The sequence below is a fragment of the Rhinatrema bivittatum genome, chromosome 2 (genome assembly GCF_901001135.1).
Source record: "Rhinatrema bivittatum chromosome 2, aRhiBiv1.1, whole genome shotgun sequence".
Taxonomy (NCBI): Eukaryota; Metazoa; Chordata; class Amphibia; order Gymnophiona; family Rhinatrematidae; genus Rhinatrema; species Rhinatrema bivittatum.
In genome coordinates this window covers 493,106,454-493,129,839 of record NC_042616.1, presented here as the reverse complement: position 1 = coordinate 493,129,839, position 23,386 = coordinate 493,106,454, and positions in this window count along the sequence as shown.

Below are 23,386 nucleotides of genomic sequence, written 5' to 3'. Positions count from 1 at the left end.
CATGCCCTGAGACCCCCTCCTTCAGCCACTGGCAGCTCTCCTCTCGTCCCACCCACAATACACAAGAAAAGGCCCATCAGTAGTTCTGACCTGGGCTTTGAAGAAGGATATATCATGATGGCTGTACCCACCAATCCTAACAATGGGGGCCCCTTCTGCAACCCTATGCACCAGCTCATTTTGACCATGGACGCATCATCAAGGGTTTGTGGGGGCTCTTCTCCGACAGCTGAAAACACAAGGACTATGGGATTTTTCGGAAAGGACCCTTCAGATAAATATCATAGAGTTGAGAGCAATAAAGAATGCTTTATTCACATGTCAGGAACAGCTTCAGGGAAAGAATGTCATGATACATACAGACAACCAGCTGGTCATGTTCTACATAAACAAAGAAAGAGGGTCAGGTTCTTCATGCTCTGCAGAGAAGCAATTCAAATTCTGGAATGAGCAGAGGCATGCTCAATGTGTAATAAGCAACCTATCTCCCAGGAGTAGTGAACACCAAAGTGAACAGGCTCAGCAGACTTTTCCACCCTCATGAGTGGGCTCTCAATCAGGAAGCGGTGAATAACCTATTCTCAAAATGGGACAGCCCTTGCATGGACCTCTTCACAACAGTCAACAACAGAAAAATTCTGACATTTTGTTCAGTATACTCAAGCCAGAAAGATTCACCCAAGATGCGTTCCTCATTCCATGGGTGGGAGGATTCTTCAATGCTTATTCCCCAATTCCATTGATACCCCAAACAATCCAGAAATACATCGCGGACATAGCGGATCTCATCCTCATTGATCCAGCCTGGCCCAGACAACCTTGGTACACTTATCTGGTTCAACTTTCTGTAAATCCTCTGATCTCACTAGGGAGCAGTACGGATCTACTAACTCAGGAAGGAGGCACCCTGTTGCACCCCGGGCATTCTTCCCTACAGTTGACAGCATGGAGATTGAAAGGAGAGTATTGAACAACCTGCATTTGTCAACAGGGATCCAAGACATCCTAGTATCAGCTAGGAAACCATCCACATGAAAGAACTATGTGTTCAAATGGCAGTGTTACTTGATCTGGTGTAATGCAAGCACTATAGATCCTTTCTCCTGTTCACCGGAGATGTTGCTGGACTACTTACATACCCTCTATCAGACAGGATGGGCAACATCATCTATCAGAGTTCACTTGAATGCAGTAGCTGCGTATCACCTTCCAAACAATGGTCTTCCTATTTCATATCATCTTCTAGTTTCACAATTCATGAAGGAGATTTTAAAATTGAGACTACCAATGGCTAAATCGCCTGTTCCCTGGGACATAAACACAGTACTAGAAGCACTTATGCTTCTACCCTTTGAGCCAATGGATAATGTCCATATGAAATATATAACTTGGAAGGTGGTCTTTCTAGTCACAGTGACTTCAGCAAGGCGAGTTAGTGAGCTTCAGGCCTTGGTTCACTATCACCCATTCTTACAATTTTACCATGACAAAGTCACTTTATGAACACATCAGTCCTTCCTACCAAAGTTTGTTTCACCTTTCCATCTGAATCAAACAATCTCATTACCTACCTTTTTTCCGAAACTGAATAAAAATGAAAGAGAGCGACTCCTTCACACTTTAGACTGTAAGCTTTAGCTTATTACAAGAGAAGAACTCATGCAGCTAACCAAGCTTCACAACTCTTTGTGTCCTTCAATCCAAATGTGTCAGGTCTGTGGGTAGCAAAGAAGACTTTGGCTAATTGGATAACTCAGTGCATTCAATTCTGCTACTTGAAACTCTCAACCGAACTGACCACATCAGGTGAGAGCCATGGGGGCTTCAATTGCACATCTTCACAAAGTACCGTTGCTGGGTATTTGTAAAGCAGCCACATGGATGTCTCTATATACTTTCACGTCGCATTACTATCTTGAACAGCAAACAACTTCAGATGCCGCATTCAGATCGGCAGTGTTGCACTATATGACTGGAACTCGAGACTGTCCATGGATTTTGCGGGTTGAGCACACAATGAACACTTAATTCCCCCTGCATCAATATAGCATCAGTGTGCATAAATCAACCCTTAGCTTGGAACTTCCAGACAGCATGGCTAATTCAGCCTTCTTATCAATGGGAAAAATCAAATTTGTTTACTGTAGATGGTGTTTTCCATAGATAGCAGGCTGAATTTACCATGTGAACTCACCCATCTCCCTAGACAGCCTCTTTGACTTCACTGCACTTAATAGACTTTTTTATCAACTGAAGAGGATAAGCAGTCACATGGCAACAGCTGCACAGGCACACAGAATCAAAGCTTTGTATTCTTTGAGAGAAGCTCTGCCCAGAGCTGCCTGAAGGATGTCCCAGACAGCACAGCTAATTCATCCTGCTATCTATGGAAAACACCGTTTACAGTAAGCAAACTTGCATCTTTTGGAAACAGGATGCTGTGTTTGATGGACCCTCAGCCTTGCCCAGTATGGAATCTTCTTGTGCTCTTTGTTGTGTTTGGCAGATCATGGGAGGAGCCAGCAGACCTCTGCACTCACCTTCAGGCCAAGCCTTCCCCCTCATGCCAGGATGCCACCAAACTGCCTCAGCTTCCAGTGTGGTGGGTCGCTGCTGATACAGCCAGGTTCTGTTCCCCCTAAGGCTCATGGACACCTGATACCCCTACTCTTAAAGGACCAATGGCGGGAAAACCCAGTAGGTGCCCTCTGATGACATCACACTCCCTGACCTATATATGGCCACTGCAGACACCTCTCTGATGCCTCAGCACCAGGTCTCCCTACTGCTTAGTAGCATGAGTTGCCTCAGAATTCCTGTTCCTGTGTTCTCCAGTTCCTGAGCCTTTGTACTTTAGTTCCAGTATTCTTCAGCCAGTGTCTTCAGTCCCAGTGTCTTCAATGTCTTCGTTCTCCTGTTCCTGTGGTCTTGTCTCGTCCATCAGTCCCCGTGGTCAGTTCTTCAGTGTGCCTTGCCTCCTGTGCTTTCCTTGCCTTCCTGCCCTGCCTCTGCATCTCGCCTTTCCTACAGATGGACTCCTGGTATTGACCTTAGCCTGATTTCTGGATCGTCTTGAATGTTGCCTGCCACTGACCATTGCTTGACTCCTGGACCTCCTCAAACGCTTCCTGCCACTGACCATTGCTTGACACCTGGAACTCCTCAAACGCTGCCTGCCACTGACCATTGCTTGACACTTGGAACTCCTCAAACGCTGCCTGCCACTGACCATTGCTTGCCTCCTGGATCTCCTTGCACGCTGTCTGATAAAATCCTCTGATCACCAAGAAGGCCTCCAACTAAGTCCTGCTAGCCCCGGCACACAAAGATTCAACCCAAATGGAACGTGGGCTAGTATAGGAGAAGCTCCAGTTGAGCCTCTGTCTTCTCCAACTCTGCCCCCTACCAATGGTGAGGACCTGCAGGGCTCCTCCCTGCAGGTTGCACCAACTCCACCTTGGTCCAAGGATCCTCGATTCCAACATTCTTAACTTTTATTTCTTCCTATTGAAATATTATATTAATTTTCTTGAAATTGGTGTCTTAAAGGAGTTTTTATTTTTTTATTTTCCCTACTCATCCACTCCCACTGTTCTAAATCAAGAAGGCGGTTATCAGTGGCTGCTCAACTGGGTGAGTAGGAATTGAGGGAAACCCCCTCACTTTGCCCTTTCTCTTAGGAGGTATTTCAGGAAAGTTTTTTTAAATTCAATGGAAATGAGCAGGAGCAGTGCTGCACTTGATTTCTTTCAGGACACCATCTTGCCTGCTTGTTTTAATATTATTGAAAGGGTAAATAACTATCTTTTATTTACCCGTTCCACCCACTCATGATTTTATAAACTTCTATTATGTCCCCTCAGTTGTCTCTTTGCCAAGCTGAAAAGCACTAGCCTGTCTAGCCTCTCATCATAGGAGAGATATTTCATCCTCTTTAAAGTTTTTGTCTCCCTCCTCTGCACCTTTTCTAGTTTTGCTATATCTTTCTTGAGATGGGACAACCAGAAGTGCATACAATACTCAAAGTGTTGTCACGCCATGGCTTGATACAGAGGCAATATATTTTCTGGTTTAGTCTCCATTCCTTTATAGATGATTCCAAACATTCTCTTTGCTTTTTTGACTGCCGCCACACACTGAGCCAAGGATTTCAACATATTGTCCACAAAGATTCCAAGGTCCTTTTCTGGGTAGTGACTCCCAATACAGCACCCAACATTGTATACCAGCAGCTAGGATTAATTTCCCCTATGTGTACCACTTTCCTCTTTTCCACATTAAACTGCTTCTGCCATTCATTTGCTTAGTCTCCTAAAGACTAAGTCCTTCTACAGTTCGTCGCAATCTGCTGCTGTTTTTTGAATAATTTTGTATCATCTGCTAATTTGAAAACATCACTCCTTGTTCCCTTTAATGACATCTAAGGTGATCAAATTTGTAGATGACACAAAATTATGAATATTTAAAACAGCACAGGTCCCAGTACCGATCTCTGTGGTACTCCAATAATGGCATTTCTCCAATTGAAAAAACTGACCATTTAGTCCTACCCTCTATTTCCAGCCTTTTAACCAATTATCAATCCACAACAGAACACTGCCTCCTATTCCATGACTTTATAATTTCCTGAGGAATCTCACATGGGGGACTTTGTCAAATGCCTTCTGAAAATCCAAAAACACTATATCTACCTACTCACTGTTGCGTCCGTCAGTCCTAGACAGCTTTGCCCCGTTTGCCTCACCTTGTTCATGGCTCCTCCCGCTTATCTTGGGAAAATGGCTACTGCCACGTCTGCAAGCCGCCCTCTCTGGCGTCCCCGGAATGGCTATGGTGCTGCCTCCCACCATGCTCCTTCCAAGGGCCTACTAGGGTGCGCGCGTGTACTACCCTCATCTTTATTCCAACATTGGTGTGAACCTCGGGGCGATCCCCTCAAGTGACGTCATGCCATCCGGGTATTTAGCCTGCCCTTACTTGCTAGCTAGTTGAGTTAGCAATGATTGGTCTCGGCCAGTCAATGCTACTCTGCCGCTTTCTTGCTGCCATTGGAAGCTCTCTCTCTGCCCTTCGGGGTACTGACTAACCTGGGTACCCGCTCCTCAGGGGCCCTCTGCTTTATTTCAGGTGCCTTACAGGGATCAGGTACTCGCTCCTCGAGGGCCTGCTCTCCCTGCCTCAGTGCCAGTACCATCTACTTCAGCCTGGTGGAATCACATACCTACAGCTACCATCTAGTGAGTAATCTATCAGTCTGTCTCATCTACAGCATTGCCTTGCTGGGAAACCTACACCTGAATTCCCCTATACCAACTGGGTGAGAAGGTCCCTTCTGCTGAGGGTCTCGAGACTGCTACATCCAGACTACCTCACTACTGCCACCTCTGGTGGTATTCATCAAGCTGTACAATAAAAGATATGATTCTGTGTTTGTGCGTCCTGAGTCTAGCCCAGTACTGTGGCTCCCCATGGGGCCCCTCCCCGTGGGCATGGTCATCTGCCACAGTACCCAAGAATCCACCCAAACACCGCTTAACCATAACACTCACCTTTTCCTACATGTTTATTTACATTTTCAAAAAATTCTGAAAGATTGGTAAGACAAGAATTTCCCTTTCTAAAACTAGGTTGGCTCTTCCCCATTAAGCCATATCTGTCTATGAGGTCAGTGGTTTTGTTTTTAAAAATGGCTTCTAACATTTTGCATCATTGTCAGGCTTACCAGTCTATTGTTTCCTGGATCATACCTAGAGGTCTTTTTAAAAATCGGCTTCACATTGGCCACCTTCCAGTCTTCAAGAATCATGGCTGTTTTAAATAATAGGTTACAGATTACTAGTAATAGGTTAACAATTTCATATTTTATTTCTTTTAGAACGTTGGGGTGGATGCCATCTGGTCCTGGTGATTTGTTACTTTTTTGTTTGTCAATCTAATCTATTACATCCTCCATTATCACAGATTTTAGTTTTAGTTGCTCACAATCTATACCAAAAAGAAAGTTTCAGGTGTGGGTATTTTTCCAAAATCCTCCTCCATAAAGACTGAGGCAAAGAATTCATTCAGTTTTTCTGCCATTTCTGAGCATCCCTTTTGCCCCTTCGGCCATCTAGATACCCAATTGACTCCCTCACAGGCTTTTTGCTTTGAATATACTCGAAACATTTTATATTATTGGTTTTTGCCTCACTTGCAAGTTTTTTTCTCAAAGTCTTTCTTGGTCTGTCTAATTATTGTTTTGCATCTAACTTGCCAGTGCTTATGCTCTTGCCTATTTTCATCATTTGAGTCTGCTTTACATTTTTTGAATGAGGCCTTTTTAGCTTTAATTGCCTGCTTTACCTCACTATTAAACAACGCTGGCATTCATTTGGTCTTTCTTTGACCTTTTTTAATGCACGGAATACAAAATGGTATTTTTAAACAATGTCCACATCTCATGCTGCTTGTCTCATCAATTCTAGGATCAGCAGCTCCATGAAGTAGTTATTTATTGCATCTAGAAACTTGCCTTCTCTAGCATGACCTGATGAGATATTGACCCAGTCAATACCAGTGTAATTGAAATCTCCCATTATTATTATGTTGCCAAATGTAATTGCTTTTTTTAATTTCAGCTAGCATTTCACAGTCTGTTTCCTCATTTTGGCCAGATGGCCAGCAGTATATACCCACTGCTATAATCTTACCCATCACACATGGAATTTCTATCCATAAAGATTTCACACTAAATTTTGTTTCCTGCAGGATTTTTATCGTGTTTGATTGTATGTTGTCTTTTACATATAGTACCACCATCCATTTGAGCTGCCCTATCAAGTCAATATAAGTTATACCCTGGTACCACAGTGTGCCATTGTCTGCTGCTGTCCCTATCATGGATGTCCTAGACCTGGTAATCACGACCACTGCATCTCACTGAGACTGTGATGCCCTCATCCTCGCTGGGTTCTTGCGGCTCATTGCTCTGCATTGTTGTGGTTGGGGGCAGGTTGGCAGATGGATGCTGTTCTGGTCTTCCTCCACCTCACTGCACTGTTTCTGACCCTCTTCTTGTGATGACTTTGTGTCTTTCTAGGGTTTTTTCCCATCTAAACTTCCTTGGCATTTTCTCCAGGCAAATGGCTCCAGGCTGTCTGGAATGCAGATAGAGATTTTCACTCTGGCTTCCTACTGTGGTGGTGAGTGCTCCTGAAGCTTATTATGACTGCAGCATCACACTTGGATACATTCATGGTGCTTACTAACTGAATTTCCCTGCACAATATGGCCGTTGGGCTGCAAAACTGAAATAGCCACCTTATGCCAGTCACAAGATGGCCACCAGCTTATGATCTCAGAATTCAATGTGGCTTCTGGAAGTGACGTTTGGTGAGGCAGTTAGGAGGAAATAAGATGGGGGACTGTGATTTCCAATATAGTCGCCAGAAGTGATGGTAATCGAGGCAGATGCATGGACAGTGGGAAGGGAGGGACTTGGGTTTTCCAAATATGGACTCTGTGGGACCCAATAGCCTAGTAACTACCAAGGAGAGACCAGGAAACAAGAGCTAACCAGTCAACTAGAGGTAGCAGCAGCCTCAGGTGCCTGGCCATGGAATGGCAAAAGGTATCATTGTGAAATTGAACCCCAGCCAGGTGCGGCTTGCTGGCTGCCAAGGTGAGGAGAATTGGTTGGTTGCTGGAGAAAGGAGGAGGCTCGCAATGTGGAAGGTGGGAGGATGGAGAGTGGAGGGATCGATGGTTGCTTTAAAAGCAAAGATAATGGGGCTACTTCTGCCTCCAGTGCTGCACAGGCTTCTGATCAGGGGGATACTGGAGCTTAGCACTTCCTCCCCCTGCTGGGTTGACCATAGGATCCCACTCGGAATCTAATTCTGACAACAGTCCAGTAAAGCAAGTTTTTTTTTTGCGAGCAGGAAAAAGGGATTGATGGGTCCTGAACCACTGCTAGAGTCTGCTTACTTGCTGAAACTTTCCACGTGGCCACCTCTCATGTTCGAGTTCTGCTATCCCCCTTCTTCTGCCCTACTTCTGCCACTGTTTACTGGTCACACTTCCCCTGCCTGCACACTTTTATCCCCTTATCTTTCATCTCCACCCCTACACCTCTCCTGACCAAATGGTTCTGGCAGGCTAATTCTCATCCCCTCTCCTGTACCTTCCCTGAAGGACCTCATTCCACCCTCTCTTGTTTCTCACCCTAGGGGCCCAATGGTTAGAAGCTGGGACCCTCTTCTCTAACAAATAGCGAGGTGGGGAGGAGGCCAAAAACGACAGCCCTGTTATGCGCCTCTGGCCAGCAAGAGGTGGGTGGCCGCGGCAGCTTAGTTAATACTTTTTGGGTCTAGGGTTTTATTTCTCCTAACCCTACTTTAGGCTTCTCTCTCTCAGGATTTCTCTTCTTTGGAACATCTTCCCAGGATCTCCCTGAATCAGTGTTAAAACTATTTCTTCCCATCATTTCTCTCTCCAAAAACCAATATCACAAATTATCACAGACTGGGCAGTCTCAACTTACTTTACCCCTTTTCTCAGTCTGTTTACCTTCGTTTCCCAACACATATATACTTTTCTTATGCACTCACTTGGTTCTTTCTCTTCTGCATACAAACATGTTCAGCATTTCTCTGAATTTATCAGATTCCTTGTCAGCTTGACTCAAACGTATCTCTTCAACTCCATCACACAAGTTAAGGGATAGAAGAATGCCTTTTGGGTTGAAGAGGGGGGGGGGGGGGGGGAGGAGAGAGGTGCCCAAACCAACCAAGCTCTATCCTACCCTTTCTCGCCTGCCCTATTCCCTTCCTCTTTCCCTTCGTCCCCACCCTCTCTCTGTCCTCCTGCCCACTAGTCATCTCTCTATTCCTGCCCCCTCAGTTCCTATCTGTCTCTTTCCTCCTGCTCCTACCCTATTTGTTCTTTTATTGGAGGGAAAGATATTTAGTGATCAGTGCTGGGAAGGGAGAAGGAGCATAAAGAATGGGGGTAGGGGAGAGCATCTAGGGAAGGAGGAGAGAGAGAAGGGATCTAGGAAGAGAAAGGTGAAAAGGAGATCTCAAGGAGAAAAAGTAGAGGGATAGGGGACTGGGATGAGAGGTTGGGTAACTGGGATGAGAGAAGAAGAGGGATAGAGGAGAGGAGAAAGAAGGGGGATCCAGGAGAGGAAGGGTGGAGCCAGTCAGCCCAATTCCAAATCCTTCGCTTCTGTAGACACACACACACACTCCCTCCCCTCCATACCCCCTCCAGTTTCCTCATTCACTCTTCTCATATTCCCTCCAATTCCCTCAGACCGTCTGTGTCCCCAGATCCCCACATTCAATCCCCTGGGCCCACCATATTCTCATTCACTCCTCTTGTGCCCCATCTCCTCACTCAATCACACACACATACTTCATGCTCTCTCTAATAGGCTGCCCTCACACACAGCCGACAAACCCTCTGATACGCTCATACATCTTAATACCACTTCTCTGCCAATCTCCTTTTCCCACCCCTTTTTGATCCATTGCCAACACATTTCTCTTCTTCCACCTACTGCTAATCAAGGCACAGTAATCTATCTGGGGCTTCTTCCTTTTTTCGCTGCACAAGGACAGGCATGTCATACTGACATGCTCTGCACTGCATAGGGATGTCATTAGCATCGGACACACGGGGCTCATGCCCCGAGTTCAACTGGCAGTGTCCTGAGACTCAACCGCACATCTGAAGTGTGGCCAGTTGCAGTGACTGAACAAGGATGGTGCAGAGAAAGGCAGAAGAGGGATGTGGTGCAGAGAGAAGTAGCAGCATTGCGGAAGTCAACCGCCGTTCCTATCTCCCACCATGCTGATCACATCTTGATCTGGTGCATTTTCTCCCTTCCTGGTTCTGCGACACTAAGCAGCCAATCAGAGGGCAAAAGCTGCAGAAGGGACAGGCCATGGGCAGGAGTAGACTACTGAGAGACAGAGAATCAGGAGACTTTGGTGGAAGAGGAAGGAGACAAGGTGAGGATGGGAGCACTGTCAACCAGCATGGGCTGGAAGCAGAGGAAAGAGGCAGCAACAGAGCTTTCTTTGAGGACAAGAGAGGGTTAGCATGTGGGAACCTACACTGAAGCTCAGCTGTGTAGGTTAGAAAAAGAAGGCTGCTGTTGCTATCTCCTTTTACTGGGCAGGTTAGGACAAAGAGAAGAGGTTGTCAAGCCTCATTGGGGAGCGCTCTCTTTTCCATTCCTATTATGGCTTAACATTCCTCACAAGATGGTCAAGGAGAGGAGTTGGGGGAGGGAAGGAGTTTCAAGCCTTGGAGGGAGAACGAAGCAAATTGGGGGGGAAGGGGTGGTGTATTTGAGATGTGAGGGGAAGGGGGTTAATTTAAGGGCCCAGCCTGGTTAGGGGGTTCCAGCCTAGCAGCCAGTGGTGAATGAAGCCCAGCATAAGAGGCTAGAGCATATGTGTGTGGGAGAAAGGGAGTGTGTATGTGAGAGAGAGGGGGGAGAAGTGAGTGAGATGGGGAACCGTATTTGTGCATGTGCATGAGATAAGGAAGCTTATGTGTGCGCAAGAGAAGGAAGTGAGTGTATGTATGCATGTGGAAGAGAGAGATGAGAAAGCTTTTGTACCTCTCCTACTCTACTAATCCACAAAAATCTCAGGATGACTAGAAATCAAAGGTTTCTAGGTATGGAGAATGGCGGGATTTTTTTAAATCCTTTTTAGTTTTAATTATGAGGTGTTATTTGATAGGTCTGTAATTTTGAAATATTTATTGGTGTTTGAGAAATTTTTAAACTTTTTAATGAATTTTTAATTCTTGGATGTTCTATTTGACAGTTATTTTGAAGTATTATTTTTATTAATATGGTTTTATTATTATGATTGATGTTTTATATTTCTTGATTTTATTTTTTGATGTTTTCTGAGGAATGGTGCTGGTTCTGTTTTTCCATTGTTGAACTACTTCTTGAAGTTTACAGTTCAATTTTTGTCTGTATGTTTCTATTTAAACTTCATGTCACTTTATTTTGTATTTAGTGAGGGTTTGTCTGTGTTCTGTATGTGTGACCTGTTGTGGGAACGCGGTTAGCGATCCCATCCCTGGTGGTTTCGTGTGCCTCTGGGCCACGATACAGCCACAGAGGAGCTCCGGCAAGCACCGAGGCAGGTGAGAAGTGCCCCAGCATGGGCTGAAGATGGAAGAATGATGACCTCGACCACAGCCACACCTGTACACAACAGAGAGACCAAGACAACGCTATGTTGGTCTCATAAGTGGTCCTCCGACTACTCCAAGCCCTTTCAGATCTGCTGCATGGAGCAGCAACTGCAACAGGGCAGACTGTGGTCAGAGAATGACCACATCAAAGATGAAGACTTGAAGTGAGACGAGACTCAGGATAATCCAACGAAGGGATGCAGAGTTGTAGGCTAGACGAGCCTTGGATAAACGGAGGACTCAGATGGAGTCACAGGATATGAAATCCGATGGGAAGATCTGCAGTGGTACTGCCATATCACGCGCCCTACACTACCAAACAAGGCAGGTCATGGACCACGCATACACGCGCCCTACACTACCAAGCAAGGCAGGTCGCCGACCACGCTTGAGGTATCTTAATACAGTTGCTTGAAGAGGATATGAAGGCTCCAACAAGGCCTGAACCAAGACGCACCGGTCCAGCCAGCTAAGACAAGACACGGCCGCCAAGGACAGGATAGGCAGAGTTCATATCAAGGTGGAGGCAGCTGCAAGAGGCTCCAAAGATCCGGACAGGAGTGGGAAGAGAAGATTAAAACCGGGGTTCCAGCTCAGGAAGCCCTCAGGATCCAGGGACTTCAGAGTATGGATTCTGATACTAGGAGAAATAAAAGTCGGGATCTTCTTGGAGGCTTACGCTGTCCAGAGGACATCTTGAAGTGAAGGTCCGAAGAACAGGACATCAGCGAAACTTCCAAGATGAGGAATGGAGACATCAGGATGACAGGAACTGACGAAGGGTCAAGACTAGAGACGATACGAAGATGAAGACGAAGACATGGTGTGAGGACATCACAAAGACATGGAATTCCAATGAAGAATGACGTGCCTTTAGAAGCTGATGATGATGAGAAGTCCTAAGGAGGACTGGATCCTTGCAAAGTCAAGGAAGGAATGAAGACTGAAGCTTTTTATACTGAAGAAGAGGCAGATCCAATGATGACATCAGTGAAGCACAACCCCCTCGCTGTACCTTTAAATGCTGAAGAGAACTGCGGCTCTGCCCCTAAGGAAGAAGGGGGCAGGACCCTGGACAGCTCCCATGCTGCAACGCTGAGTGCAGGAGGAGGAGCAGGCCCCGAGCAGGACCAACGTTGAAAGGCAGTTTTCCCAGCCACAGAGAGTGGAACTACTAGCGGCTCCCGCCACAGGAGAGACCGAGGATGCAGGCCCTCTTCCCCGGAGGGATGCAAGGTATGTCGGTGGCCTCTGGGCCACATGAGGACACTGTAAGCGGGTCCTGCCACTGGTGAAGCATGTCGGCAGCCTCCGAGCCGCTTTAGGAAAAACAGTGCGGCTCCAGCCATAAGACAAGAACGCCGGTGGCCTCCGGGCCGCTTACGGAGAAGTAACACGGCTCCTGTCGCATGTACAGTGCATCGGTGTCCTCCGGGCCGCAGGAGATGAAGCAAGTGCGGCTCCAGCCACGTGGGCAAACATAGCAGCATGGCTCCAGCCATGCTGAGGAAGCGATAGAAAGGAAAAAGGGGAGAAAAAGGTGAAGATACTGCCCAAACGGCAGAATCACAACATGACTAAGGTGAGGTATTCTGCTAGCATATAGTTTCTATGTAGGGATCTATGTCAGCCTGACTTGTCCTGGAGCGATGCCGGGGGGGGGGGGGGGGGAAGGTGTGGTAGAACTATGGGCCTGCGCCTTGGATCTTTTAAGTACCTAGCAATGCCCCTGGCACCGTGTAGTTATAAGCGTAACATACTGGCCCATATGCAGGATAAAGGAAGCAGCCTGAGGAACCACTGCTGTCGTTGTTAGATTAGTATGCACAGATTAGTAGCCAGTGGGAAGGGGGAGAGATACGCTGGCCAATGACAATGCCGCTGCTGCCACTCAACCTATCTCCTATCTCCTGCAACAATTCTACAGTGGGAACCTAATTGTACAGTGAAGGCCAGATTCTGAGGCCCTTCTCATAGCCGCAGAATCACAGGACACTGGAGGCCTTGCTAATTGGTATGCTGCCCTGCCCAAAGTTGGTTGGGCCATGGCCTATATGGCCCATTTCATTGCAATGCCTTTCTATGAACTGTGTTGTTGTCTCATAACTCCTGGGCCCAGACTCTCTGCAGAAACCTAACACCCTGTGTTTTGTTTCTTTGGGCTCTGATAATGTCCCTTTTTTCAGGAACAGGCTAAAAGTGTGCCCATGAATACGCTCCAGAGGAAACTCCATACTTCTGCTTTCCTCGGAAACCTATGGCTGTTGCAGAGTAAAACTTAGTTTCAGTTCCCACAGGGACCCATTTTGCTGTGAGGCCAGCTGCTGTTGCTGACCTCCCCCTGCAGGCTCCTGATAAAACTACAGCTGCCTAATGATAGTTTGGGAATTGCTATAACTTCCAGTGTGTTCTTAAAGGGACAGTAACAGCTACTTCTTTGTAAAATTACAAACAGAAACCCTTTTTTCTTTATATATTTTAGAAGTTTAACCCCTAATAAAACTAGCTTTCAGTGATTGTACTTAAAAAGCACAAGTTTTCCACTAATACTTGAAAGAGAATTTCATTTGCAGAAAGAAGTTCAATTATCAAGAAAGTTGCTTCAGTTAGGTGTAGCATGAACATCAGTTTGCTGCCTGAGCAAACCAGGCATGATCAACTTAACAAGGTGCTTGTATCCTAGGACAGAACCAGTGATTGAGAGCTTTAGGACACTTCCATACTTCAAGAGTAAGAAGATAAAGGGAAAACTAGATCTGAAATTACGTTTTTTAAAAAATATATATTTAGTAGGAAGGTTGAATTTTAATTAACGATTGAGGAATGGCAATTGCTAATATCTCTAAAAGAAGAAGTCTAGTTAGATAATTAACAGCTAGAAAGTCTAAAAATTATGTCAGCACTAGATGTGTGTGAATCATTGGAAAAAACGGTTGCTCTAGATTTTTCAAACCTGCACAAAATATGTAGGTTGGTTGAATCGTAACACAGTAACATTAAGGTTAATGTTCAGAAAAACAGTGAGAAAATAAGTTATCCAGCTAAAGTTAGCCTAACACGGTGTCTTGGATATTCAGCAAGACGAATCTCCCCCTGAATATATTTTCCTAAAGTTATCCAGGTAATGTTATCTGGATAACTTTCAAACCTAACCAGCTATGTTTGAATATATTCAGACCCACATACCCGGATAACTTTTACCTTAACTAGCTATATTCAAAATTTAGCCAGTTGAATGGTGGAAAAACAAAAATAAAAAAACCCAAAAAACTTGTGGGCCTGCAGGTACATTCCCCCACTCCTCCCACCCCACTAAATCATTCAAACTATTATCGAGCATGGTGCCCAAACTCTACCTCCATGCCCCTGAGCCCCCCAAAAATATTTAAAAATGAGTGGGCCTATTGACTGAGGAGCCCCCCCAAATTCTGAAACTACATCCAACCTCTGGGCCTCCTTCTAATATCCTTCCTCCTCTTTAAACCTACAAAGCCAAACTGAACCCTCCCACCGCATCTGGCACTCCCCAAACCCCATGGCCATCATAGCTCAGCATTGCATGACTGCTCTAGGCCCATCTCCACATTAATTGTCAGGTGTTAATATTAGTAGTGAAACCCCCCCCTCCCCCCCCCAAGGGAGAGAGGGTAAAGAGCATGCTATCATTTAAGTGAACTGCAGCAGAGAAAAAAAAACAGAACAATGCAGCTATGTAACATGAGCCCCCAGCCCAGGAAAATTAAAATGAGATTGAAAAGGTTGCCAGACCCCTTACTGTGAAGGTGCTCAAATGACCATTGACTAGATGAGTCAGAGACTCAGGGAGGGGATTTACATGCCACCAGCCCCCTTAGTAACTTGCAGTAAAATGTCACTTTAAAATTATAGAACTATGATTGGAAAAGTCCTACATTGGAGAATTCTGAATGAGAGAGTGATTTGTGAGAAAAATGTACTGAAAAATCAGTCCTAGGAAGCAAACAGATTCTCACCTTGATTAACAAGGGGAGCCAGACCTTTGGGTACCCAGTTCTCAGACAACAGAAAAAAAGCCAGTAAGGATGGAAGGGTGTGCATATAATCTCTTTCCATGGTCCTGCCTGGTTCTTGGCCTTTTGGCTGAGAGAAAGTGACCCATCCAGGCTGGGTAACAGCAAATGACTGGCCATGAGCTTAGCAGAGCTAAAATCACTGAAAGCTGAGACTGCAGAGGGCCTGAATCACTGAAAGCTAAACAAGCCATGAGCCTAGTGAAACTATTAGCCCAAGTCAGTTAAAACCCTCCTATCAAGGAAGAAGAACAGAAGGACAGCAGCAGATGTGGAGGTGGAGTGGTCCCCCAGGAGGAAGAGAACCCCAGTGGCAGATTGGGAGGTGACCCTGGGTCCCCTTTGAGGAAGGGGGTCCCCAGCAGAAGATTGAGTAGTCCCTCAGGAGGGTGTGAAACCCAGTGGTAGATAGAGCAGTCCCCCAAGAGAGTGTGGATCCCAGTGGCAGATCAAGTGGTCCCCAGGATAATGTGGACCCCAGCAGTAGATTGAGTGGTCCCCCTTGAGGATGGGGACTTCAGCGGCAGATCAAGCTGTTCCAAGGGAGGAAGGGGACCCCAACAGCTAGAGGCACAGTTGGATTCCCAAGGAGGGCATGGACCCCAGAAGGATTCCAGGAGGCAGAGTTGGGTCCCCCAGGAAGGCATGGACCCCAGCCACAGACCAGGAGGTGGAGTTGGGTCCCCAGGAGGGCGTGGACTCCAGCATTGGCACAGACCTTTTAGCAGAGTGGAAGCAGCACTGAGGAGATGGCAGTAGTTTAGATACAACAGACCCCCCCAGGCCAATACTGCCCACCAGCCTAGTTGCATCTTTTCACATGGGTGAAACTTGGGGAAAAAAGGGGAGGATAATAATAAAACTTGATTAAGTGAGAACTTAAGAGGTGTCTTCTATTCTATAGTGGTATACTGTGGGGGCCAACAATCCCAAATTGCCAAATATTAAATTTTTTGCTATCTTGTATAAATGTATATATTTATGTGGCCTGAGACTAATAACCACGAGTAGATAAGTTTGCTGTTTGACATCCTATTAGCGATGTACATAGTCATGTGGAAATGTATACATTTATATAGTCTAATAAACCTGTATATATTTGTACATACTGCTAGCCTTGTTCACTTTCCCATTTGTTTTCCTGGGGTGAAGGGAGGGAAATCCCACCCAATAACACCTTGTTCCCCAGGTGGAGGCATCAGGAGCCAAGAACAACATGAGGACCAATGGTGTTTGCCCTGGGGGGGCTCCTGCGATGTCAGTCCTGGACCCAGAACGCCCCGCAAGGTAAGCAGTCAAGGGGTGTTACACTTTATTCACCCTTTCACTGTCTGTTGATTGGTCCTTCCACTGTCAGCTGTCAGTGAAAGGACCAATCCCTTTTCAGTAGGCTGTCCTTTCAGAATTCTGAAAGGGGATTGTTTCTTTCACTGACAAGTGACAGTGGAGGGACCAATCGGTTGCTATTGAAGGAACAGCCCAGCCAGAGGAATTATAGTCTTGTCTGGTTAGGGTTCCCAGATTGGAAGAGGGATTTTGAGGGCTCCGGGCAGTTTATGGTTGGGGGGGAGGAAGAGTAGGGGGAGTTCTGCTCTGACTTAGCTAATTTTTTAAAGTGAGAGGGAGGGATGGAGGATTTGCTTGGATGGCCCAGCCCGGCCATATCTGCAGTTGCTTGGGGATGGGGTGGGTTCGGCCTGCTTAGGATGGAGGGGAGGGAAGAAGGACTCGCCCAGTTGACCTGACCAGGCTGAGCCTGGCCTACCTAGCCTGGCCCGACACAGCTGAGAGAGGTGTGGGTGCCCTCCTCTATACTGTGTGGTTTAAATTCTGCCTTTTACCAGTCGTTAAATTTCCTGCAGTAAAAGTAGGCATGCTAGGCAGCCTACTCATTAGTGTGCCTCCTTGCATTGCAGGGTAATAACTAATAAGGCTTACTAACTTGCAATTAGCATGATATGCACTAATCTTGCCACAGATTTTAGATCCTGTTTTAACATAGGTTTGTCTGGCACTAAAACCCTGTTACATACCAGGGTTAAGAGTTAAAACCTGTGGTAGGATCAGCCCAGCTTATTACATCAGCCCTCTCTTTGCTTCTTGCAGCATTTCTCCTAGCTGATGTGCTTTGTTTCTGGAGACTGTTTCACAAGGATCTTCCTCTTTTCCTCCCTTCCAAAGGCTGGAACAAGGACTCTCTTCTGGTTGTTCTAGATCTGTTTTTGGTGCTATACAGCCTCCTATCCAATTTGTCCATGCTCTATGACATCAGCTCCTAGAGTGGAAGCAAATGGTTTGTTTTCTCTAGGCATAGACTTCATACAGAAATACTCTGGCTGCTTGCACAGCCTCTATGACTCACTGGTTCAGCAAATGGTGATTGCATTGGCTCCCAGAATGTCACGTGTTGCTGAGACTCTCTGACCAGGCAAGAGGCTGCTCTCTATGTTCTTTGACCCAATATACATTACTCCTATGTCACCTGAGTGCAGCATCAGTTGGCATTCAAAGTCTCACTGGCATAGTCCAGTTATCTGATTGCACAGTAACCTCAGCCAAAAAGGGAAAAAGCTGGTAAGTGCCAGTCCATGTCCTTTCTCTTAGGCACAACCTCCTCCTTTGATTATCTTCCCTGTTCAAACTCTGGAAAAAAGGCAAGCTCATGTAAGAAGGGACTCAAGTTTGGAGCCTTGTCACATACAATTAGAACATAACACCCCTCCCCCTTATTTTACCCACACCCCAACAAACCAATCACTCCACTGCCTTAAACCCACCCTTAGAATCAAGCACTCACCCCAACATAAACACCACCTCTTTAACCATATCCAATCACCCATCCAACCCCACCCTTGCAGTTGAAGTACATTAGGATTACTGGGCTAGCTTGAATCTTTCTTGGCAAATTGGATCCAGATAGTACTGTAGGGTGAAACCCGTTCATCCCCTTGACAGATGACCTGGGGTGTACTGCAGAGGTTTGTGCTCTCAACTGTCCTTTTCAATGTCTGCCTGTGTTCTCTTGTGGATGCCATTAATAGTATTTGTAACCCCTCCCCTATCCCTTAACAAGGGGTTAACATTTCCAGGCCCTGCTGAGCATTGGTCTACTCTTTGCAGGGTTGGGTACACAGATTCTGTGATAGGGACAGGACAAATCCACAGGGCTCTAAATGGAATCACTCTTGAAAAATCAACAGTTCACACGCCGTGTTATGTTCCAAATAAAACAGAATTTACTGAATAAAAAGCAAAGTTCAGCAGGTACAAAAATAGAAACAGCACAGATTATAAAAATAGAAAACGTCTTTATCCACAAGAAATTTCAACAGAGTCCAAAAAATACAGATTTAAATCTTCAAACCTCTTGAGTACTGGGTAGGACTCAGGAATCCCTTCTAATTTTCCAAAGGCCACTTCTCCCCTTGAAAACCTTGGATTCCAATAAAATTCTCTTTTCCCACTTAAAGAACTGGTAATACTCTACCTGTTGGCTGTATCATCTGTTTGCCAGACATGTCTTCTTTCAACTTGGAAGCAGAAACCCAGCTTGGATCTGACACCTTTAAACTCCCTCAAAATTCTCCATTATTTCAGAAACTGGAAAAGAGAAGCATACAACCCTCTCACCTGCAGAAGCCGAGTGAACCACAAACCCTGGATTGCCCTTCACTGGCTCCTTGGATCACAGCCTAGTGTCCAGAATCTTACCACAAACTCTCAAAACTCCTCCCAGTGACTCATTAGGTCATCATTTATACTCCAAAATATTGGCATATCCTTAAAGGATGGACCTCCCTGTCACTCCTAAGTGACACTACTCTCTTAGAACTTCTCATTGCTGGAATTTTCCTAATAATAGTCTATGGGAAAAACTTAAACCCCTCTACATATTAATGGGGAATGCCTTCTTTTTGTGGATGACATCCAGTTATGTATTAGGGTGGGGGGACACAAGCCACTGGATATTTTTAATTTGACTACTTGCCTTACTGCTGTGAGCTCCTAGTTAGATGTCCAGAAGCTTAAATTGAACCCAAATAATACAGAACTTATTTGGATAAGTAGGGCAGCTAGGCCACTGATGTTAAAACCCTGAATTTGGGGACTATTCTTAGAATTGACCTGGTGATGAATCAAGCCGCGATAGTGCTCTAAGACATTATATTGCGTATATTGTGAAAGAGCACCATCACGGTGATATCGCGTGATATATGTAATATTTTGCATCTCCCTCAACTAGATACCCTCCCCTTTCACAATGACCTTATTTGCATGTGATTTGCATGCACAATAATGCAAATTCATGCAAATAAAGTCACGCATAGTCAATTTGATGTTAATATTTTATCGCGGCTGACCAAGAAGGTGGTCAGCCACGATAAAATAATAATACTTCTTTGAAATGCATTAGATGTGCAGTGGGAGGCCCGGGACCCTAATCCAGGTCTCAAAGCTCCTGCCGCACGTTTAAAGCAGCAAGAAAAAAATCAAAGTTGTGGCAAACTGGGAGGTTGAGCGGGCATCAGAGCTGAACACTGTTTCAATCTGGGGCCGCCAATCAAGGTGGCCCTGAAAATACAGCACTGCCCCTCTACCACCCCATTTGCCGCAAGTTTGTTTTTTCGGGCCAATAGCCCTTTAAGTCGATGGTGGCCCTGTGAAGTTGGGGCTGCCATCACATTAAAGGGTCACTCACCGCATTCTTTTGTGCTGCAGTACAAAAGAACACGCTATACAGCCACAATGCTTTATTGGAGGAGGTAGACCCTTGGGCCGAGGTGGGGTTGACGCAACCCGTAGGTAGAGACCTACGGGTCCCCACTGTCGGCAGGTGGAGTGGGTGGAAGTTAGAGACCACTGGAGCTTCACCTATATCAGCCCTCGTTCCCCTCGGGTTAAGCCTTTGGGTGCCGGGGCTGGCAGGACTTAGGTGGGCCTCGAGGTTAGTTAGTGAAGAGAAGTGGTTCAGTCCAGAGACAGAAGTCGGTAGATGGCATAGTCCTATCCTGGACTGGATTCGGTACAGAAACTCAGGCGCCAAAGGAACGAAAGGTAGCTGGAGGCGCTCAAGCAAAGAAAGGCCAGAGCCTTGTAAGTCCACGTCCAGAGGATAGGTGAGAGGAGGCATCACTGACAGGCTAGGATCAGAGCCGGTGGCAAGCAGAGGTCGTGGCAAGCAATGTAGAACTCTGGACACAGAGAGGTCTGTAGCATAGTCAATCAAAGCAATGGTCAGGGCACGGAGAAGGCAGGCGTAGTCAAGCAAGGCAATGGTCAGGGCATGGAGAAGGCAGGCATAGTCAAGCGTAGCTGAGGTCCGGGGCTGGAGATAGGCTGCAGAGTAGTCAGACGTAGCAGAGGTCCGGGGCTGGAGATAGGCTGAAGAATAGTCAGGCGTAGCAGAGGTCTGGGGCTGAAGACAAGCAGAAGAGTAGTCAAACAAAGCAGAGTCGAAATCCAAAGAGCCAGTCCAACACATAGATGAGACAGGAACGAGGAAGACAGGAACCGGGAACCACAGGAATCAGGAACATGAAGTAGAGAGGATTCTTTATCAGCAACGAGTACGAGGAGTACGAGGAGACCTGTTGCAAAGGCAACGCTATGGAGCGAGGCCTGAGCTTATATACATTGAAGAGTCTGACGTCAGCATCCGGGGGTGTGGCCAGGTTCCCGCCACGGGCCCTTTAAAAGAACTAGTGATGCACTCGCTCCTAGGGAGGAGTGTGGCGCCGATGGCGGTGTCTCTCCGCAGGCCATGCGGAGAGGCCTGACGAGCAAGGACATCTTGGCTGGCAACATTGGGGACCATGGAAGAGCTGGAGGCACCGGAGGCAACCCGAGGTCGGAGCTGGCGGCCCACCACCGCCAGTGAAGAGGAACCAGGAGCTGGAGTCTGTATGAGAAGGTGAGAGGGCTGCACCGCAGGTCTGCCACGGGTGGCACGTGTAACACACTTCCCCTGTGATAGTGGGACCCCTCCTGTGATAAAACATGGAGGTTTGGTAAATCTAGGGGTGAGTGAGGTAATTCGCAGCCTGGGGATTCTGTTGGACTTTTCTTTATCCACAGAAGCCCAGGTGGCCTTAGTGGCACATAATTATTTTATTGCATTGCGGCTTATTTGTCGGTTACATTCGTTTTAAGGAAAGAATGACCTCACCTTTATTATTCATTCTCTTCTGATGAGTCAGCTCTGTTACTGTAGCTATCTATATCAGGGTCTTCTCCAGAACACTATGAAGAAATTGCAGTTCGTCCAGAAAACAGTAGCTAGGTTGCTTTTTACTGGTTTTCAAATGCTTGCATTTGACAGGCTCCAAATATTTGAGTGACCTATTGGCTAATTGTGAGCCACCAAAGCTCCTTAGGTCAACTGAACAGGCTGTACTGTTCCAAGCACAGCAGCAACTAGAGTGGTGGCAATGTGGTGTGGAGTATTTCGATTTTTCATGCCTTCTCTATGAAATCCTCTTCCTTTGGAAATTAGGTTGGAGCTTGGCTTTATTTAAGAATAATACTCAAAATATGGTTATTTAACCAATTTGTTCAAGATTTACTTCAGTGCAATATTCAACCATAAGTGTATGCCTAATAAGTGATGAGGTCCCAATTTAGAGAACTGATGACTTTTAGCAAATGTTTTTCTATTATGGTGTTGTATTTAAAATAATTTATTTTATTGTAACCCACTTTGATTTTAGAACTTGTAAAGATAGCATATCAAGTTAAAGTACACAAACAATTACATAAATAAATAATAGACAAATACATAAATAAATATAGTCATAGACTCTAGCTTCCCATTTGGTGCCTCCTCATTGGCATGATAGCTTCTCATGAGGATAGGGAAGGAGGATGAAATTTTTACTACCCAATTACCGCTGGATGAAGTGAGTCACAGAGAGATCAAATGATTTAGCCAGGTTGTATATTACTGTTTCTTAAGGCTTTTGTATTGTTTGAAGTTTTTTTGGTGGTCAGCGGTTGCTCCTGGTCCTTTGGGCTCTCAGCTTAATTGGAAATAATCTTTACCGTGCTATGGAGCCATGAACCTTCATTCACAACTAACCTGCTGTTCTCCCCATATTTTTTTTAATCCATCTTTTATTCTATGCAAAGGAACCTGCAAGAAATCACAAAGCAGCTGTTACCAACCCAAAAGTTAATCTATTGCATTTCAGTCAGGATTAAGACATGATTCCTTTTTTGCTCCACAGAAAATGTCCTTTGTTCTAGCTGTTGAATGTTGAGGTGTGTAGTAATAATAACAGTGTAGCGCCATGGTGAGAGAAGCTCTGAAAATCCTAACATTGATAGCTTCTTTGGGACAAACCACATGCTTGGTACTACTCTTATCCATGTCGGTAACCCATATTTGGACCTAGTGATTTTACTAATCTTCATCCTAGGGCAGACTAGGTTATTCGGGGGCACCACCCTGTAAACGCAAGAGAGATGACAAGAGATTGCATTGGCATCAGCAAACCCTGAGGGCAGAGCTCCCTGCCGATCGGCATTCTGAGAACAAAATGAAGCTATTTTTCCGTTCTATCTCTAAAAATGTTAGTATGGTCTAGTCCATTTTATGAGAAGTCAATATAAAACTACAGAAGATGGGCCTTGTCATATGCTGCTTTATTTTTAAACGGTTGGGGAGGGTGGGATGTAATTTGATGTGTAAAGCTCTGCCTGCTTTTGGAGAGTAAGGTTCAATTGAGACCTGATCAAAAGTATATGTGGGGTGGAGGGGGGGGAAGATGAGAGGTGCAGGCAACTACATGAGTCTTCATTCACAGATACCTGGGGGGGGGGGGGTTCCCAATTTTCATTTCTACTCCACACTCCATCTCTAGCTCACCCATCTTAGTCGGCTGAGAGACATAGACCCCACACAAGTATGCTTTTTGAGCCAGACAGTAGATGTCGCTTTTGAGGAGTGGCTGGTACTTCTTCCCACCCTGGAGGCTGTGAGCAGTACCTCTGCAGCTTTCTCAACCCTGGCTAGCCAGAGCAACAGGGAGCTTATCCCCGATGTCCTGCAGAGTAGCATTGTGTGCTCTCTCAGGGTCTTGAGGCTTGTTGCCTAAGGGGGTCGAGTTTAAAAAAAAATGCACGGGCGTCCATGT